The sequence below is a fragment of the Pteronotus mesoamericanus genome, unplaced genomic scaffold, assembly GCF_021234165.1.
Source record: "Pteronotus mesoamericanus isolate MK-2021 breed Mesoamerican mustached bat unplaced genomic scaffold, CSHL_Meso_final scaffold_705, whole genome shotgun sequence".
NCBI lineage: Eukaryota > Metazoa > Chordata > Mammalia > Chiroptera > Mormoopidae > Pteronotus > Pteronotus mesoamericanus.
In genome coordinates, this window is record NW_026555326.1 from 9068677 (window position 1) to 9082411 (window position 13735).

At 37.3% G+C, this 13735-nt stretch overlaps 1 pseudogene; it reads left to right on the plus strand.

Annotated features, from left to right (window-relative positions):
* The first annotated feature begins 12454 nt into the window (after window positions 1-12454).
* On the plus strand, window positions 12455-13399 carry LOC129062267 (olfactory receptor 10J3-like; annotated as a pseudogene).
* Window positions 13400-13735: the final 336 nt, after the last annotated feature.

Consider the following 13735-nt stretch of genomic DNA (forward strand, 5'->3'; position numbering starts at 1 on the left):
TTGAGGAAACTGCAAAGAAGTGGGTGTCAGGCTAACATTTTTACATATCATTTTTTTATAGACTCCTGGCCCTTCAACTATTTATTGACTTAGAAGATATAGCCACATCTTAGAGTTATTATAACATTATTTTAGAGATAGAGAAGAAGTAATTCTACCCTTCAATTTTATAGGGATAGCAAGAGTAGTGTGATGGAAAGAATTCTGGAAAAGATCACTTATTCCTGATATTTTAGTCCTAGTTTCTTTATTGTAAAATATTGTATACATATATAATATACATATTATATATATATATATATAATGTGTATATACACTTCATCATGTTATTGCAAGATTACATAAAATGTGTAAAGAATGTAGAGTGAGAGGCAAAATATGGTTAGATATTACTATCATCACTATCATCAACATCATCACATTATCATATCATCACTCAAAGATGAATAAACAGAGGCCCAGGTAAGGCAAAATCTGTGCAAACACCAATCAATTAGTGGTAAATATGGAAAATAAAACCTGAGTAAACAGATCACTGGTCTAATGCTTTTTCCACTGTATCCAAAGTGCCTTTTTCTTTAAAAAAAATTTGTATTGTTATATTACAGTTGTCCCAATTTTCCTCCACTTTCTCCTGCTTCACCTAGCCCACCCCCGACTTCAACATTCAATCCCAAACAGTTGTTCATGTCCAAGGATCATTAAATAAGTTCTTTGACTAGTCCCTTCCCCTTACCACCATTATCCCCCTCCTTCCTCTCCTCTCTGGTCACTGTCAGTCTGTTCCATGTTTCCATGCTTGTGATACTGTTTTGTTTATTAGTTTATTTTGTTCATTTTATTCTTTATAGGCATGATCATGTGATATTTCCCTTTCACTGACTGGCTAATTTCACTTAGCACAGTATTCTCCTTTTCCATTCATGCTATTGCAAAAGGTAGGAGTTCCTTCTTTCTTTTAGATGTATAGTATTCCATTGTGTAAATTCACCACAGTTTTTTGACCCACTCATTTACTGATGGACACTTAGGTTGTTTTCTAGCACTTGACTGTAGTAAATAGCACTACTGTGAACATAGGGGTACTTAGTTCTTTTGAATTGGTGATTCAGGATTCTTAGGGTTTACTCCTAGCAGTGGAATCGCTGGATCAAAAGGCAGTTCCATTTTTAGTATATTCAGGGAATTCCATACTGTTTTCCATAGTGGCTGCACCAAACTGCATTCCTACCAACAGTGTACTAGGGTTCCCTTTTCTCCACATCCTTACCATCATTTGTTGTTTGTTGATTTATTAATGATAGCAGTTTTGACAGTTGCAAAGTGATAACTCATTGTGGATTTAATTTGCATCTCTCTGATGGCTAGTGATGTTGAGCATTTTTTCATATATCTAAGGGCCATCTGTATGTCCTCTTTGGAGGAGTGGCTATTCAGGTCTTTTGCTCATTTTTTAATTGGGCCGTGTGTATTCCTGGGTGTTGAGTCATATGAATTTTGTAATATGTTTTGAAGATTAAACCCTGGCCTGATGTATTATTGGCAAATATATTCTCCCATACAGTCAGTTCCCTCTTCATTTTGATGATGGTGTCTTTAGCCATGCAGAAAATTTTTTATTTGATGTAGTCCTATTTGTCTCTTTCCTTCATTTCTCTTGCCCTAGGAGGTATATTGGCAAAAAATATTGCTACATGGGACATCTGAAATTTTACTGCTTAAGTTGTCCACTAGGACTTTTATGGTATCACATTTAATATTTAAGTCCTTTATTGATTTTAGGTTTATTCTGGTGTATGGTGTAAGGTTGTGGTCTAGTTCCATTTTTTTGCATCTACCAGTCAAGTTCTCCAAGCAGCATTTATTGAAGAGACTGTTTTTACTCCATTGTATGCTCATGCCACCTTTGTCAAATATTAATTTGTCATAGAAACATGGATTTAAATGTACCACAGTTCTTTGATCCATTCATTTACTGATGGGCACTTACGCTGTTTCCAGCACTTGGCTATTGCAAAAATTGTGCTGCTATGAACATTGGGGTGCATGGATTCTTTTGAATTGGTGTTTCAGAATCCTGATGGTATAATCCCAGCAGTGGAATTGTCAGGTAAAAAGGCAGCTCCATTTTTAGTTTTATGAGGAAATTACATACTGTTTTCCACAGTGGCTACACCAGTGTGCATTCCCACCAACAGTGCACTAGGGTTCCCTTTTCTCCAAAACCTCACCAGCACTTGTTTGTTGATTTGTTAATGATGACTCTTCTGACCTGTGTGAAGTGTTCTCTCATTGTGGTTTTAATTTGCATCTGTCTGATGGCTAGTGATGCTGACCATTCTTTCATATGTCTGTGGGCCCTCTGTATGACCTCCTTGGAGAATGTCTGTTCAGGTCCTTTGCCCAGTTTTTGATTAGACTGTTTGTCTTCCTGCTGTGGAGTTATGTGAGTTCTTTATATATTTTGGAGATCAAGTCATTGTCCAAGGTATCATTGGCAAATATATGTTCCCATACAGTTGGTTCCCTTTTCATTTTGCTGATTTTTTCTTTTTTTATTGTCATTCAAGTACAGTTGTCTCCATTTCCCCCCACCACTGTTGCCATGCAGAAACTTTTTAATTTTATGTTGTTATTGGTGTTTTAATAGGAATTGCGCTGAATCTATAGATTGCTGTGGGCAGTAAACACATTTTAATGATGTTAATTCTTGCAACACATAAACATGGTATATGCTTCCATTTATTTATACCTTTCTCAATTTCATTCTTTAGTGCTCTATAGTTTTCCAAGTACTAGTCTCTAACATCCATGGTTGAATTTATTCCTAGGTACTTTATTTTTCTCTAGGTATTTTATTTAGTTGCTATAGTATATAGAATTTTTCCTTATTTTCTCTTTCTGATTCTTCATTGTTGTACAAGAATTCCATCAATTTCAGAATGTTAACTTTGTATCGCACTACTTTACTAAATTCACTTATTACATTGAGTAGTTTTTTTGGTGGAGACTGTAGGTTTTTCCATGTATACTATCATGTCATCTGCAAACAATGATAGGTTTACTCCCTCCCTTCCAATCTGGATGTCTTTTACTTCTTTTTCTTGTCTGATAACTGTGGCTAGAATTTCCAGTACTGTGTTGAATGAGTGTTGAAAGTAGGCATTCCTGTCTTGTTCCTGATCTTAAGGAAAATGTTTTTAGTTTTAGTGATTGAGTATGATGTTGGTTGCAGGTTTCTCATATATGGCCTTTATTATATTGATGTATGGTCTCTTTATTTCCACTTTGCTGAGTGTTTTTTATCATAAATGGGTACTATATTTTATCCAATGCTTTTTCAGCATCTATAGATATTATCATGTGATTTTTGTCTTACATTTTGTTTATGTGATTACATTTATTGATTTGGAAATGTTATACCATTCTTCAGTCTCTGGGATAAACTCATGTGATGTGGTATATGGCCTATTTAATATATTTCTGGATCCAGATTACCAATATTTTGTTGAGGATTTTAACATCTATGTACATCAGAGATGTACATAGTTTTCTGTCTCTGTTTTGTCTTTACCTGGTTTGGAATTAGAATAATACTGGCTTCATCAAAAGTGATTGAGTCTTCCTTCTTCTTGGAATTTTTGGAATAATTTGAGAAGGTTAGGTATTTGAATACTTGGTAAAATTAACATATGAAGCCATCTGGTCCAGAGCTTTTGTATGCTGGGAGTTTTTTGTTTGTTTGTTTGTTTTTTTAATCAATGCTTCAATTTTGCTGGTTTTTATCAGTCTGTTAAAGTTTCTTTCTTTTTCTTGACTCATTTCCTAGAGATTGTATGTTTCTGGAAATTTTTCCATTTTACTTAAGTTATCCAGTTTCTTGGCATATAGTTGTTCATAGTTGGTTCTTACAATCCTTTGTATTTCTGTGGTATCAGTTGTTGCTTCTCCTCTTTTGTTTCTGATTTTATTTATCTGGGTCCTATTTAATTTTTCCTTGATGAATCTAGTTAAAGGTTTTTCAATTTTTTTTTTTTATGTGTTGAAAATACAAGCAACCTGGATTTACTGATATTTTGGATTTTTTAGTCTCTATGTCATTTAATTATGGTCTAATCTTTATTATTTTTCTTTGACTCACTATATGCTTTGTTTGTTGTTGTTCTTCCAGTTCTTTTAGGTATAGAATTAGGTTGTTTATTAGAGAGTTTTAAATCTTTTTTAGATAGACCTGTATTGCTATGAATTTCCGTCTCAGAACTGCTTTTGCTGTATCCCATAGGTTCTTGGTTTTTGTGTTTTCATTTTCATTTGCTTCCATATATGTTTTTATTTCCTTCTTGATTTCAACATTAACTCATTCATTATTTAATAACATTTTGTTCAGTCTCCATGTTTTTTAATGTTTTTGAGTTTTTTCCTTGAGTTTGGTTTCCACTTTCAGGCCATTTTGATCTGAGAAAATGCTTGATATGATTTCATTTTTCTTGAACTTGTTGAGCCTTGTTTTGTGTTCTACCATGTGGTTTATCTTTCAGAATGATCCTTATGCTTTTGAAAAGAATGTATACTTTGCTTCTTTGGGGTAAAATGTCTATATATACCTATTATGTCCATTTGATCTAGAGTGTTATTCAATGACACAATATCCTTCTTGATTCTTAGTTTGGAAGATATTTCTATCGTTGACAGTGGGTTTGTTAAAATCTCCTACTATGATAGTATGCTGTCCATCTTCCTCTTAGAGTCTTCCAGGATTTTCTTTATGTATTTAGGTGCTCCTATGTTGGGTGCATATATGTGTACAATGGTTATATTTTCTTGTTGGACCACTCCCTTAAGTACTGTATAGTGACCTCTTTTGTCTTTTGTTATGGTTTTTGTTTTGAAGTCTATTTGTCTAAGTATTGCTATCCCAGCTTTTTTTTTTTTTTCATGTCCATTTGTGTGGCATATTTTTTCCATCCCTCATTTTCAGCCTATGTATATCTTTTGTTCTGAGGTGGGTGTCTTGTAGACAGCATATATGCAGTTGTACATTCTTATTCACTCAGCTACCATATACCTTTTGATTATAGCATTTACTCCATTTACACTTAAGTTATTATTGATAGGTACTTATTCATTGCTATTTTTCCCTTTATACCTGTGTTCTTCTCCCCCCTCCCCCCACCCGTGTTCTTCTTAAACAGTCCCCTTAGCATTTCTTTCAGAGATGGTCTTGAAAGCTCTTTATTTCACCTTCCATTTAAATGAGAGACTTGCAGGGTAGAGTAGTGTTGGTTGCAGTTAATTGCTTTTTTGTCACTTGGAATATTTTGTGACAGTCATTTCTGGCATATAGTGTTTCTGTTGAGAAATCAGCTGATAGCAATATCGAGGCTCCATTGTATGTTACTAGCTGTTTCTCCTTTTCTGTTTTTAAGATTCTTTGCCTTAAAAATTTACCCTTATAATTATGATGTGTCTTAGAATGGGCCTCTTTGGGTTCATCATAATTGGGGCTCTCTGTGCTTCTTGAACTTGCATGATTTTTTTTCCCCTTACCACATTAGGGAAGTTTTCATCATGCTCTGCTTTTACTGCCTGTCTTTGTGGGGTGGATTTCTATGGTAGGAGTTCTGTGGGTCTCAGTGGTGCACTCTTTTTGATCTCCTGATCTGGACACTCTAGGGATGCTTTTTATTCAACTTATGTCAACTCTGTTGTACTTGGGCTTTGATTTTGATGGCTCATTTATTGTTGGGTTTGTTATCAAACAAATGGACCCGTTGGCAGGGGGGATGCCGAGATGCTATTACCAAAACAACACCCCCTTCCCTGGGGTCCCTTGGTTATAGGTCCTTTGCCTGCTGCCCTTGGAATTATGGCTCTGAATGGCAGAGTTTGGTGAAAAGGAAAGGGACTATTTATTCAAAAGCTATACAGGTTTGATTAATGGCTAAATGTCACCCTTAAACCTCAAAACCTCTTTAAAACAATTACCAGCACACCCACCGTCCTGCCTCCCCCTCCCCTTTGCCCAGTTAGGCCAGTCAGGCCAGTCAGGCCAGTCAGCGGTACCGTCCTTCAGAAGAAAAAGAACAGAAGTCCGGGGCTCAGCTAGGCAGGCCTCTCGCACTTCTCAGCACCATCCGCTGCGTCGCGGTGATCTCCAGCTCTTAATCCGTAACCATGTGGCACCTTCTCATGGCCTACCAGCGAGTCCTTTCTCCCCTCTTTCTTCCTATGTGGTCTTCACACTGTTCCCCAGAGTCTGCATCTCTTTGTCTCTCCTGCAGGCCCCTGTCTCTCCTCTTTTTCTCTCAGTTACATTCTGTATTAAGTCTTTGAAACCTTCTAGATTACCTTTGGTAATATGCAAAATAACCCTCTTTGCATATGAGGAATGAAGCTATCCTGTTATTGACATGCAAAATGACTCTCAGTGGCCCTGCTCAAGGCTCTGTCCCCCATAGCGGCCCACCCTGGGGTGGGGAGAATATATTTTTCTTGGAGACCTCAATCTCTGGACCTCATTACAAATACCCTTTGGGGGGGCCCTGGCTGTGCCCTGTTACAGGTTCTCCCCTCCAACTGGCTGACAGAGAGTTCTGACACCCACCACATCTTGTATGCTGTTGTACAGGTGATGGCAGAAGGAAAACAAAACTACTCATAAAACCAAATCCATGCCATCAAAAATGCCCCCCTCTCACATCAGCAATATCAACAAGAACTGATCAAAGATTAATAAAGATGAAAAGGTATTAAGATTATTGAAAAACAAGAAAAAAAGAATATGAGATGAGTAAAAGAGAGAAAAATGATTTTGAGAGGGAAGAAGGAGGAGAAGTAATAAGAGTAAGGCAGAGACAAGGTGAATAAAGGGCTAAAATAGAATTAAAATATAAGAAAATACAGAATTGCATGGCAAAATAGAGTAAGAAAAGGGAAAAGTATAGTATGACATTTGACATAAAAATATAGTGAACCAACAGGAACGAATTTGAAGAAAAGCCACAACAGGGTCAATAACAATGACAGATGAGCAAAGATTAATAAAGGTGGAAAGAGAATAAAATATATAAGAAGGAGAAAAGAGAATATGAGATGTCTACTGTAAAGAACAATGATTTTTAGAGGATAAAGCGTGGAGAAATAATGAGTAAAGAATAGAATCCAGGCTAAGAAAGGGAAAAAATTAAATTCCAACTTCAAATAAGCAAGGGCAAGAGGAATGAAAAATGTAGTAAGACAGAGGGAAAATAACCTATGAGGTTTGAAATTTTTTAAAAAGTGAACAAATAGGCATAAAATGGAAGAAAAACAATAACCACAATATCTAAACTAAACAATGAATTTAAAGGTGGAAAGAAAATAAGAATATTATAAGAAAGGGAAAAATAATGTAAGCTTACTAAAGGAAAGAAAAATGATTTTTAGAGGACAGAGCAAGGAGATATAGTAAGGGTAAGGAATAGGAACAAGACTTGGAATGGGGGAAATAAAATTGAAAATGAAAATAAGAAAAGGCAGGAAGAAGTTAAAATGGAGTAAGACCAGGGAAGGGTATAATGTGTGAGATTTGAAATATAAATAAAATAAAAATATAAAAAGAATAGAAAATAAATAAAAGACAAACATAGTTAATTGTGTGGAATACAACTGAAGTAAAAGAAATGTTAAAAAGTTATGTGAAAGAGAAAATAACACAAATTCTGAAATAGAATGAGGTGGAATTTGTCTCAGCAGAACCTCATGTTTGCCTTCTGTCTTCCAGATCCACCTCTGGCTTTTTGTCAGCTCAAGGTCTGGTCCAGGGGTGGGTCCTCCAACTTCTGACAGCACTGCCTGTATCACCTTCACTTGCCTTTAGAAGGGCCTTCTATTGAGATCAGGAGGTGGGACCCCTAGGTCTCTCCTGGGAGGTGCTGTTCAGTCTTATGAGAAAATTGTGGGTGTGTTCCCCCACCCCTGTATCATCCATCTTTGTCTGTCCCAGCTAATTTGCAATAATATATAGTTTCTGATGAACCTGCTGTCGATTTCAAAGCAGGGGGTGATCTGTGTAAGAGGGTCAACTCTTTCCTACTTGGTACAGATGGCAGCTCTGTGTGCCAGCTGAGGTTGAGCATCTTGCACTGATCAAGGTATCTCACCCTGATTCCCCCTAGCTGCACCAATTTCTGATCTCCCTGCCTTGCTATCCTCAGTGGAATAGGCTCTAGGAACCAGTGTATTTTGTTTTCCTGAGAGAAGCACAAAATAGGCCCTTTTAGCATTTCTCTTCCTGTCTTTCTCCTATAGAAATGCACACTGCAGGGGGCTCTTGAGCCTGAACTTCCCCATTAGATGCAGTGCTTACAATCCTGCAGGAAGTGGGGACTTGGTACATCCTTTGCTTCCCAGGGGTATTAAGTCTGCCAGGGAAGGGGCTTTGCCAGGTTGTAAATAGTTTTAGGTGCTCAACCCTTTCCATCCGGTTCCCAGCCCACTGCCCTCACAACAGACACAGTCCTGAAATCTCTGCTTTGTGCCACCACCAGCCTGCTAGCTGTACTGTGCTGGGTCCCAGAAATCCTGTTTTTGTGCAACTGTTTGATCTCCCTGCCCAGCTGTATTCAGTGAGAGCAAACAACACTTTCAATCTTGTCCCTTTGCTGGCAGGGCAGCTGTGCACAGGGTCCCTGCCCAGCATGCCTCAGTTCCCCTTTTAAAAAGTTTCTTTGGGCACACCTACTGTCCAGTTTTCTACACACACCATCTCTCCAAAACATAAGTTTCTTACAGTCAGGGCTGGCCATAGCCTGCCTCTATCCAACCCAGGTGCAGATAGAGTCCCACTCTCTCTCTGGCACACTCCTGGTTGGCATTTGACACTGCAGCCATAGATGTGCTGCCCGCTGTGTGTCCAAAGTGCCTTCTTAAGTTGCTATCACTGGCAGTACCACCACTGAACACAATTTTAATAAATTCAATATAACTAATATTTATTGTGATTGAATTTGTATCCAGAATTGTGCTAGTATGACTTCTGAAACTAAATTTCCTGGGTTTAAGATCTGGTTTCCCATTTATCAGTTCAGCATTCTAGGAAAAGTTGCATAATGTCTCTGTGCCTGTTTTCTCTTATGAAAACGAATATGATACAATTTTATATTTTTTTGTTAGGATTAAATGAGTCAAGATAGATACACACACACACACACACACACACACACACACACACACTGCATAATTTGGTACCTAGCACGTAATAAGCACATATAATAAGTGATAGCAATTATTTTTATTAATAATAGCAGCTATAAGTACACCAAAAACAAAAGATGAATGCAAGTTCTTTATCTAACAGTGCTTACAATTGAGTTAGGAATGTAAGATCAGTACAAATAAAATAATTAAGGAGTTAGAAATTGTGGCAATTCAGTGCCAAGTTTTACATATCTTAAGGCTATTAACACTCAACATCTATGTGGGCTATGAATAATAAGATGATGTAGTACATGGAAGATGACTTGGCAAGGCTGATGCCTTACAGGGAACTGAGCTAGGGGATTCAAAATGATGTAGGGTCTGTGATGACAACAGATATGAGAGAGGTTAATTAAAAGTATAAAAGTTCTTACAACAGAATTCAAGGAGTATATTGATGATTCTACCCTGAGATTTTAAACTGGCTTCAATTGTCAGAGAATCTAAAGGTAAGCCCTATGTCTACCTGGCAGCAGGAGTCAATGCTTAACCCTACTTGAAAACTGTTGCTTCTCTTCTTCCAGCTATGAAGAGTAATTCTATAAGGTCTTAAGCCACCCACTTGTGGTGCCAGAGAAATGAACAGAAAGTATGATATATACCTTAGCAGGATCATGGCACACCCTAACAAAGTTTGAAATCAGTCTTTCACCCCAGAGATTTCTCCTAATAACCAACTCTGCCCTCCAAAATGTTAATCTCAGGATCAGGAAATGAGATACCTAAGTAATGAGGTCTCTAGGCACTCTGCTGTTTGGATTGAGTCTTTTGCTATTGATCACTTGGGAATCAGTGGTGTTTTGGGGAAAGAGACCCAGAAGTCTGTTACAGACAGTTTGTACCTTATAAATAAAATTCAAACCAGAGTTTCTACTTTGTGACTGAAAGAAGACTTTCTTTCAGCAGGAAGGACTGTAACAATCTAGAGAAAGTTGATGTGTTTGTCTTTTCCTTCAGTGCTAGACTCAGGCACTGGAAGGCTGGTTTAGGCATTATTTCCTTCCTCTCTAGTTCTTTTAGATATCAAATCCTGGATGGTATCTAAAGATTTACCAGTCAATGGTAGGATTTTTATCAAACCATAGCTCTGCTAAATAAGACATTAATGACCTTCAGATAAGAAAATTTGTAGATGATTTGATAAAGTAGCAATATTTTAAAGTCATCTAAAATGACTTTAGATGGGTTTGAAATAATTTCAGGAAAGGCATTGACAGAGCTTTTGGAAACCTTTTATAACTACTACTAAAAATCCATACCTATTACTACAGGCAGTCAAATATCTATATTGAGGTTTGTGACCCTCAAGCATAAAGAAAGTTCTCTAGAGGACCTGAGAAATGGGCTACTTGATGAGTTTCTCTTTTTTGTATTTGAGAATGAGGAATATGTGTTATAATATATATTCAGTTATCACACAGCCAATGAAGGTTATAGAAGGGGGAAATGATCCAATGTGAAGAATATGTATTGTGATTTATATGATTTTGGAAATATGTATGTGTATACTAATGTCAAGAAGAAGATCAAGATTTCAAGGACCTCTAATATAAAAGCTATTCAAAAATCTAAGCTTCATGAGGAGAAAGACTATGTCTTGGTCATCTTTGTTTTTCTAGCACTAGCGTAGCAGTTATACTTTCTGACTACTCAGCACATTGAAATACTGGAAAATGGTTTTTCTTAAACTTGAAACAAAATTTTATTATTCAGAGGGGACTAAAAAATACCAGAGAACAATGAAATGTTATCTTATATGGTAAAAAACTGTAAATAGTGGTCTTATCCATGAATAAGTCAGGGATGGGTTTTATTGAACTTTGTTTTTGGTCATTTATTTGAAAAAAAAAAAAGGATGATAAAAATTCCAAGGTCAAAGGCATTATCTAAGTTTTCTGTTTACCTATAACCTTCTTAATTTTTCTTTCACCATTCTTTCATCAAGTGCATTTCCTATACCCTACATGAGTAATCCTATTCTAGCCAATGTTTTCCATCTCTCCATCCCATTATGCACTCCTATGCTGTTGTTTCTATCTGTTAGCCTCTCACATAATGTGCTGGGATAGTTTTTAGGGTGTTAGCAATTTAGAGCTAAGGTTGGGAAAGGGTGATGATGACAGTCAGAAGCTGAGTGTTAGTAGAAAACATGAAGTGAAGACAGAACAGAGGGGAAACAATTTTAGGAGGTACTGTCTTTAGAATGAAAAAAGGAAGAGGGAGAATTGAGATGATTCTCAGCTTTCTGAATGGAGATAATGGTTAAACATGGTGGGTTTTATCACAAGTTATAGATTTAAGCAGCAAGATTAAATCTACCTCAGTACAATCTCCAGTTCTGAACTCATCTGGGATACATTTATTTCTAATCTCCATCACAACTTAGAATATAAAAATTGAAGTAAAAATAGAATATCTGACCCTTCTTTGAGCAAATAAATTTTATCTTTGCTCTCACACTAGGAAAAACCATTCCCTACTTTAAGGAATATTCTCAAATTTATCCCATCCTCTTTCCTCTCTTTATCTAGAATTCAAAGAGATAACCTGTAGTGCCTTATCAAACCATTTTTTCATGATCCTAAAGGATACTTGATGCAAACCAGGTGGAATATCCAATATAAGTATTTTCTTTCTAATCTTTCATAATCACAGTGGATTCTAGGTGTAGGGCACAGGGAAGCGAAGCCTAGGACCTATGTTTCTGGGGAGAACAAGTCAATCTACATGGAGCATTTGATGTTGGAAGTGCATTCTGACAGTGTTGATAACAGCCTCAGATATATTTTATCTTTCACCTAGGTAACTGTTACTCATTGAATCTTTAGGGAGCTAATTTAAGTGTGTTTGAGGAGGCCTATAGAGATGGGCTTCTTCCTTTACCTGAACTCACTTCTTCAATGGCTGGGTAATTATTTTTATAATATCTGTCTTTTAGTTTGTCTCTACTTTCCCTCTCAGATCTATCCCTGACCTCAATCCTAGGGTCCTATGGTAACATGCCTGTAGTACCAAAGAGGATGGACAAAAGCCATGACTCTGTGCAATTAGCCAACAGGTTAACATGATGGGCCTTCAGTTCTGGGGCATTGCTCAGAAGATGGACAGCCCTTTACCAAAGGCCTTGGTAAAGGCTAAATATGAAAATATCTTTCATATTTAACTCATTGTACCTTTCTTTTCTTTGCCCTACTCCTTCAGACCAAGACCTTTCTCAATGCAAAAACCAAATTCCACTTCTTTGACTGAGTTTCTCTTTCCAGGTTTCTACAGCTTTGGATGGCAGCACAGGCTTTTCTCCTTTGCTATCTTTCTAACTTTGTATCTGCTGACTCTCTCTGGCAATGTCATTAGTGTTACTATTACTCAGCTGGACCATCACCTCTATACTCCCATGCACTTTTTCCTGAGCATGCTGTCCATCTTTATGGCCTGCTAAAATGTGGCCATCATTCCCCACATGCTTTCTGGCCTGCTGTGTCATCATCAGTCCATTTCTATCCAAGGCTGGGCCACTCAGCTCTTCTTTTATCTCACCTTTAGTATTAACAACTGCTTCCTGCTTACAGCTATGGGATATGATCACTTTGTGGCAATCTGCAACCCTCTACAGTACTCAGTCATCATGGGTAAAGAGTTTGTGTGTAGTTTGTCTAGGCCACTGGGAATTGACCTAGGTATGGTCACTGTCCATGTAACATATGTGTTTTGCCTCCCCTTCTGTGATGCCTTTATCATCTGTCACTTCTTCTGTGACATGAGACCCTGCTGAAGCTGAGCTGCACAGACACCATGGTCAATGAAATCATCAACTTTGTTGTCAGCATCTCTGTTCTTGTTCTACCTGTGAATCTGGTCGTTATCTCTTATGTCCTCATCATCCCCACCATCCTGAAGATTGCTTTACCTGAGGGTCAGAAGAAGGCCTTTGCCACCTAGCCTCCCACCTCACAGTAGTCAACATACATTATCTGGGTGTCAAGATACCCCCATCATCTACCTCATGCCTAAATCCCAGAGTTTTCTAGGGAAGGAGAGACTCATTTCAGTGACCTACACTGTTATCACTCTGCTGTTGAACCCCATTGTGTACACCCTGAGAAGCAAGTAGGTTAAGGATGCTTTGTGCAGAGCCATGGTGCAAAAGTCCCTCTCCTCTTAATGAAGATAAGTTACAAAACCTTTTACTTGATTTTATATATGTATTAATTTTAATATTGTTTTGAAAAAAAATAATGCCTTTAAATGTGAGATCAAGAAGAATAGACTAAATTGGGTGCTAAAATTGGAGCCTTCTATTTGATTTAGTCCTGGTTGTCTCTGCCTTACTTCAGAAAAGATAAAAATGATTTACCAGACAGTTAAGAACGTAGGAGAGAGAGAGACAAGATGAAAAAGGAGTGAGTGGAAGTCCCACTGACCTCCTACCCAGGACCAACCTGGAATTACAACTAAATTGTGGAGAAATCACCTGGAACATACAACTAAACAATAGCAA